Raw genomic sequence first — 8,475 nt, 5'->3', positions numbered from 1 at the left:
CTTGATCAATGTCATATTACCTGAGAAAGTTGAATAACTGGGACTAGAACTCGGGTATATTTATTCTTTCCAAAATTCTACAAAGCCTTCAATGTTAGACAGCCTCTTCTAGGTGAATTCTTTTGTCCTGTGCAGGTTATAAGATTGGATATTTGCTTGCCAAACTGGAAAAAGCCATTTCTCTGGATATTTAAGCTTGTGAAACACCAAGGAATACAGTTTTTATTATAAATATAAAGTGTTTTTATTTTTTAACTTAACTAATGTTTTTCTTTTGCTTTTCTAGACTCAGATAATTATAAATAAGTTTCTAACCAAATGAATGTCAAGATAGACATTTATAACTTGTACAGGACACAGTGCAATTCATTGTTTAAGATTGTCCCATACTTTGAAGGGTATTGAGCATCACTAGTTTCTACCTACCACCACACCATATCCTTTTCCCTCACTGTAGCATATATAGACTTCTATTACAACATATCAAGCATTTTACTAAATTTGTTTACTCTCAAATTTGTGGCTTCTCCCAACCTGTACATTCTTTGAGAATGTACACTATGTCTTTATTTTTCTATCAAGAAAAGCAAACACAGTTCTGGGATCTTCAAGGTACCTTGATATATAAATATATAATATATAAGTATATTATATACTTATATACAATACATAAATATATATATGCTTTATTTTTATAGCAGTTGTAGATTTACAGCAGAATTAAGCAGAAAGTACAGAAGGTTCCTGTATACTCCCTGCCCCACATATGTACAGCTTCCCCCACAATCCACATCCCCCACCAGAGTGGTGCATTTGTTACAGTTAATGAACCAACACTGACACATGATTATCACCTGTGTCCACAGTTCACATTATTAGGGTTTACTCTTTGGTGGTGTATATTCTATCGGTTTGACAAATAATATAAATCTACCACTAATGAATCATTCAGAAGAGTTTACCCTAAAAATTCCTTGTGTTCTACCTATTCATCCCTTCCTCCTCTTAAAGTCCTGGCAACCACTGATCTTTTTATTGTTTCCAGTACTTTACCATGAGCTGCCTGAGTTTAGCTGGGCCATTCTTGCTTAAGCTCAAGCTTACTGCTTGAGAATATGTCTTGGGATTCAGTAAGGTGGTAGCTGGCAATGCAGCCATCTAAAGATTCATTTGGGCTAATAGTCCAAGACAGTTTCTTTACCCACATGTCTGGAGTCTCAGCTGGAATGACCGGAACAGCTGGCGGCAGGCCAGGCATCTCTCTTTCAGTGTGGCCTCTCCACATGCCTATCTCAGGCTTCCTCACAACATGGCAGGATAGTTGGACTTCCTACATGGCATCTGGCTTCCCCCTGAGTGAGTGTACTATGAGAGAGGATACAAAAGCTGTCATTTCTCTTAAAGGCCAGGTCCCAAAGTGGCGCAGTATTATATCCATTGTATTCTATTGGTCAAAATAGTCACAGGTTCAGCCCACATTTAAGGGGGTGGATAAATAAACCCTAGACCCCATCTCTTGATAGGGGAGTGACAAAGAATTTATGGCATCTTTAATCCACCAGGATGGATAACAGCATTTGAGTTATGTCTGGAATGGAAATTGATAATTATGACAAACAAAAATAGGATTAGGAAGGGACATTCTAGGCAAAGGAAACTGAAATTATATTCGGGAGATGGAAAGTCCACAATATCCCAGTTTCCTGGAGTGCAGTAAGTAGAAAGTAACTTGGTGAAACATAATATAGGTTAAAGTCAGATAATGGCAAGGGTTTTTGTTTTTTGTTATTTTTTTTAAGATTTTTAAAAATTTATTCATTTGAGAGAGAGAGAGTGAGAGCACGAATGGGGGGAGGTTCAGAGGGAAAGGGAGAAGCAGACTCCCTCCTGAATAGAGAGCCCGACAATGACAATGGTGAGGGGCTCCATCCCAGGACCCCACAATCATGACCTAAGCCAAAGGCAGACACTTAAACCAACTGACTGAGCCACTCAGGCACCCCTAAAGTCAGATAATGTGACTTTTTGAATAGTTTTTAATATCACAGTAAGGAGTTTCCACATGAATCAATGGTCAGTAACTATAAAAGAATGTATAGTTTAGCCATCCAACTTTTGTTAAATCTTGATGAGAGAAGAGCTTACTACTTGTGCAGCAATACATAGTTTTATAAGTACTTTTTCTACTAACCTATTCACCACAGCAAAGAAAACGTGAACAGGGTTGTAGAGCACATTACCACCTTCAAGTCTTTTCTCACCCTTGTCTCATTACCCTTAAAACCAAAAATCTAATGCCTCCCTCCTCTATGTTCCTGTAGTACATTCTTCAATTTTAGCACTACAGCGAGTCACAGCACATTGTTTCATGCTTACTTCTGTATGTGTTCTGCTGCTTTAGTTCCTAGACACATTCCACAAGGGCCTTTCCTTATTTAGTGTCCCATCCTGGTGAATGGATAATTTAGCTCAGTAACTTCAAATTAACATGTGAAAACACAATTGCATCTCTTAGTTGGCCCGACAATTGATTCCTCTTATAACTCTCCTTGATTACTTGAAGTATGGATTTGGTTTAGCTAATCGTATCTTATCCTTCCTCACGTAGTTAAGCAGAAAGAAGAAATTAAAATGACAATCACTTCTTTATCTTTAAAAAAAAGAAAGTTTTCTTCTGATTGATGGTTGAAGTACCTTTCCTACTGTTTCATTATACACCTGTATTTTCTCCTTGTAAATTTCAGTTTATGAAAGGATCAAGAATGCTACATCGATGACAGAATCTACTTTTAGGTAACAGGCTTAAAGAAATGTTATGCTTAGTAGAATTGAGCTATTTTATAAGTGGAGGTTAGCTCATAATGATTTTGAGTAAAGTACAATATAAAATTAGATGATAAGAAGAGAAGACGTATATGAAAGAAACTATTAATTGATCTTCTCTTGAGCATGAACCCATACACATCTACTTAAACATTTGTCCTTTATACTATTCAAAATAAGAAAAGCAAATAAAATTATAGTTATTACGAGTGACCTACAAAAAGACTCATTATGAACAATACAGCAAAGGATTCTTCTTCATTTTAACTGTATCTATTCTATAAAATGTTAGAGTTCCTCTAATAATTTAATAACTAGATTAATAGTTTAATTAATTAATAATTTAATAACTAGATTAAATCTTATATGGAATTAATTGTGTTCACTCAAGCAGTTGCTAGGTCATATACCCAGAAATTAGTCTTAGCAGCTTAAAATCTTACTTTTTTCCTTTTATGTATGATTATGATATTCTCACGTAACCCTATTTCTCTCTAATCTGCTCATCTGTAAAGAAAAACAAAGCTGGGGGCGCCTGGGTGGCTCAGTCGTTAAGCATCTGCCTTCAGCTCAGGTCATGATCCCAGCATCCTGGAATCGAACCCCGCATCAGGCTCCCTGCTCTACGGAAGCCTGCTTCTCCCTCTCCCACTCCCCCTGCTTGTGTTCCCTCTCTTGCTGTCTCTCCCTCTGTCAAATAAACAAATAAAATCTTAAAAAAAAAAAAAGAACAGAAAACCCAGAAATGGACCCACAACTATAGGGTCAACTAATCTTCAAAAAGTAGGAAAGACTATCCAATGGAAAAAAGACAGTCTCATCAAAAAATGGTGTTGGGAAAACTGGACAGTAACATACAGAAGAAGGAAACTGGACCACTTTCTTACACCATACCCAAAAATAAATTCAAAATGGATGAAAGAGTTAATTGTGAGACAGGAGACCATCAAAATCCTAGAGGAGAACACAGGCAGCAACCTATTTGACCTTGGCCATAGCAACTTCTTACTAGACATGTTTCTAGAGGCAAGGGAAGCAAAAGCAAAAATGAACTATTGGGGTTTTATCAGTTTAAAAAGCTTCTTCACAGGGTGCCTGGGTGGCTCAGTAGGTTAAGCATCTGCCTTTGGCTCAGGTCATGATCCCAGGGTCCTGGGATCAAGCCTTGTTGGGCTCTCTGCTCAGTGGGGAACCTGCTTCTCCTTCTCCCTCTGCCTGCCTCTCTGCCAGCTTGTGCTCTCTCTCTCTCTGTCAAATAAATAAATAAATAAAATCTTAAAAAAAAAAAAAAACCTTCTTCACAGCAAAGGAAACAATCAACAAAACTAAAAGGCAGCCTATGGAATGGGAGAAGATATTTGCAAATGACATATCTGATAAAGGGTTAGTATCCAAAATCTATAAAGAACTTATTAAACTCAACACCCAAAAGCCACATAATCCAGTTAAAATATGGGCAGAAGACATGAACAGACATTTTTCCAAAGAAAACATCCAGATGGCCAACAGACACATAAAAAGATTCTCAAAAAGATTACTCATCATCAGGGAAAATACAAATTAAACCATAATGAAATACCACTTCACACCTGTCAGAGTGGCTAAAATTAACAACACAGGAAACAGCAGATGTTGGTGAGGATGTGGAAAATGGGGAACCCTCTTACATTATTTGTGGGCATGCAAACTGGTGCAGCCACTGGGAGAACAGTGTGGAGATTACCCAAGAAGTTAAAAATAGAACTACCCCATAATCCAGCAATTGCACCACTAGGTATTTACCCAAAGGATACAAAAATACTGATTCAAAGGAGCACATACACCCTGATGTTTATAGCAGCATTATCAACAATAGTTAAAGTATGGAAAGGGCCCAAATGTCCATTGACTGATGAATGGATAAAGAAGATGTGTGTGAATGGAATATTACTACTCATCCATCAAAAAGAATGAAATATTTCCCTTTGCAATGGCGTAAATGGAGCTAGGGTGTATTATGCTAAGCCAAATAAGTCAGAGAAAGACAAATACCATATGATTTCACTCATATGTGGAATTTAAAAAACAAAACAGATGAGCAGAAGGGAAGGGGGAAAAAAGAGAGGGAAGCAAACCATAATGGACTCTTAACTATGGAGAACAAACTGAGCGTTAATGAAGGGAGGTGGGTGGAGGATAGGGTAGATGCGTGATGGGTATTTTTTTTTTTTATTATTATTATTTTTTTAAGCGTGATGGGTATTAAGGAGGGCACTTGTTGTGATGAGCACTGGGTGTTGTATGTAAGTTATGAATCACTAAATTCTACTCCCAAAACCAATATTACACTATACATTAACTAACTAGAATTTAAATAGAAATTTGGAAAAAAAAGGAGATTGCTATGATGGGCTGGCATGCTATATTTGAACATGATTTTGCAAAGAAATGTTGGGAATTCAAGTTAAAACTGAGAGAGAAGTTCAGGATATATTGTTTTTCAGTCAACCTCCAGGCTTCAAGAAAGATGGTATGTCTTCCTTAAATGTATTATTAGCTAAAAATGATTATCTTCCCTCTGCATTTAAAAATATATAGTCTCAGGGTTTTTGTCTTTGTTACCATAATTCAGAATGCCTTGGGTTATAATAGGTTTAACTGAAATGAGACAAAGTCTTGATCTCTTTGTTTGAATAAAAATTCAGCATTTCATGGTATTTTTGTGACATGAATATATAAAAGAGAGGAAAGGGAATTCCAAAAGTGCTCTTCTAGCTCAAAAAAGAAACCTCACAACTATTTATATTTTTAGGAAATAAGGATGCTAATTTGGGTAGTATTACCAGGGCAAATAATCATTGAAATGTTAAGAAACAAATCTCACTGATATGAGGAATTCTTAATCTCAGGAAACAAACTGAGGGTTGCTGGAGTGGGGGGGGAGTGGGAGGGATGGGGTGGCTGGGTGATAGACATTGGGGAGGGTATGTGCTATGGTGAGTGCTGTGAATTGTGTAAGACTGTTGAATCACACATCTGTACCTCTGAAACAAATAATGCAATATATGTTTAAAAAAAAAAAAAGAAGAAGATAGTAGGAAGGGAAAAATGAAAGGGGGGAAATTAGAGGGGGAGACGAACCATGAGAGATTATGGACTCTGAGAAACAAACTGAGGGTTCTAGAGGGGAGGGGGGTGGGGGAATGGGTTAGCCTGGTGATGGGTATTAAAGTGGGCACATATTGAATGGAGCACTGGGTGTTATACGCAAACAATGAATCATGGAACACTACATCAAAAACTAATGATGTAATGTATGGTGATTATTATAACATAATAAAAAAAAGATTAAAAAAAAAAAAGCAGAAACTAGCGGTGCCTGTCTTGCTCAGTGGGATAGAGCATGGGACTCTGGATCCTGGGGTTGTAAGTTTAAGCCCCGTGCTGGTTGTAGAGATTACTTAAAATAAAATCTTTAAAAACAACAACAACAAAAAAGAAACAATCAGAATTGAAAATCTGGAGTCCTAACAGGTTATATTTCTCAGAGCGGGGCAATAATCTCTAAAGTGGAGGTGCCCCAAAGACCCCTTCATACAAATAACACTTTGAAGGACAGTTTCAATAACTTAACACAGAACAGATTATACTTTGTAACATATGTTTCTTTCTTTTTTTTTTTTTAAGATTTTATTTATTTATTTGAGAGAGAGAATGAGAGAGAGAGAGCATGAGAGGGGGAGGGTCAGAGGGAGAAGCAGACTCCCTGCCGAGCAGAGAGCCCGACGCGGGACTCGATCCTGAGACTCCAGGATCATGACCTGAGCTGAAGGCAGTCGCTTAACCAACTGAGCCACCCAGACGCCCTGTAACATATATTTCATAGGAGTACAAGATCAACACTTCTAGATGTTATTTTCCATTCACCATTTTATCAGAACTAGCTGTATGTGGTAGAATAATATACATATTTTTTCTGCAACTGTATGGAGAGAAACATTTTATCCTTTCCATATTTCTGAGATTTCTTACACCAGCATTTAGGAGTACATGCAATTTCAAATCTTAGCACTGTGGTATCATCACACAGCACCAAGAGGGGAGAGAAAAATTGGCCTAAGAACATTACAATTTAAAATGTCGAAAGGAAAAGGCACAGAGAATTTTTACAAAGGGAACCATGAGACATCTAATGTTTTGCATGCACAATTCTTTTCTTTGTTGACTGTAATCAACACTCCATCTTAAATTTGGATATGTGTAGTCTTTCCTAAATATCTTATTGCAGCACACTACTTAGCATCCCAGTAAGCATGTTTGTGATACATCCTTTTAAGGCTGCATTAGCTTGTAGCATTTCATAAGCAGTACTTCTACATGTAAATGAACACTATCCTGTTTATTTTATTTTGTATTTCTTAATTCCCTACAAGGCTACCAGCTGATATAAATAGGTTCTGATCCTCAATGCAGTGGAACTTGCCAACTTTCTTCTGTATGGGGCTCGATAAATCATGGATACACTTTAAATGGACAGAAACACAGTTGGAGGGCTCCTTACAAGGAATGAAAATAATCATCCTTTGAGGGCTAAGTTGAAATTCCAAGTCACTCTCTCAGTGGAGACCAGGTTTAGAGAAGCAGTCCTGGTATTTCTCTGTTGTTTTAAAAGTTTGGTTGGGTTCTTGACCTCTCCAATAGAGCAGGTAACTCCATAGGATGAGTATGTTGTTCTCTGAGATCATTTTGCCTCAGCTCTTTCACAAGGAGGATGAAACTCCCTTGTGGATCATTGGGGGTTAAAGCATTGCAAAGTTTTTAAAACTTCAAGTTCTATAGAGAAACAAAATTGTGATACACTCTGCAAACATCACATTTTTATTGCAATATTGGATATAGCTACTAATGCTGGTTTTCAAAAACAATTTCTTCATTTCTATTACAAAAAAATTCAGAGACAACAGTCACTAAGTATAGGTCAGGCACTCCCCCTTTGTTTGGGGCTAAGTGGGAAACTACTAATTCTACAAATATTAATTCTGACCTCTATTGTGGCCAAAATGTTTAGGAAAGGAAATATTCCCCTACAGAAGGAAGATTGTCACCTCAGGTGAAAGATGCTGTCATGACAGAGATTTCTCTTTCAGTGCTACATGCCATGGAGAGCAGGCCCAGCATTTAGAAACATTTAAGGAATGTGTTGTTGCTGTATCTTTGCCATAGAAATGAAAACAGTAGCAGTAACTAGGTGCAGGTGTATATTTTTGTGTGATACAGTTCCCCACAGTTCTTGAAAATAAGTTCTTTGCTCTTACACTTGATGCTCAATGATCAAATTAATAAGGTCAGATGGGACAGTACAGTATTTAGAAGTTTTTAGAATATTCACTGTAGCACCCTGTTACTTCTGGTTTTAGGAGCATTTGTAAATTAAAGCTTTTACACTGATAGGACAAAGGGGATTAACAATCCTGTTCAGTCCCTTTATTGTGTGACAGTTCTCTAGAAAGGATGTATTTTTCAATGATAGAGTAGTCAAATCAGTTCTTGGAAGAAAAAGGTAAGAACAATAGTTGGGATTTAAATCTTTTCTTTCCCTCCCTTCCTCCCTTCCTCTCTCTCCCTTTTCCTTCCTTCCTTCCTTCCTTCCTTCCTTCCTTCCTTCCTTCCTTC

The sequence above is a fragment of the Neomonachus schauinslandi genome, chromosome 10, assembly GCF_002201575.2.
Source record: "Neomonachus schauinslandi chromosome 10, ASM220157v2, whole genome shotgun sequence".
In the NCBI taxonomy this organism is placed as follows: Eukaryota; Metazoa; Chordata; class Mammalia; order Carnivora; family Phocidae; genus Neomonachus; species Neomonachus schauinslandi.
Note: the sequence above shows the minus strand (reverse complement) of the source record.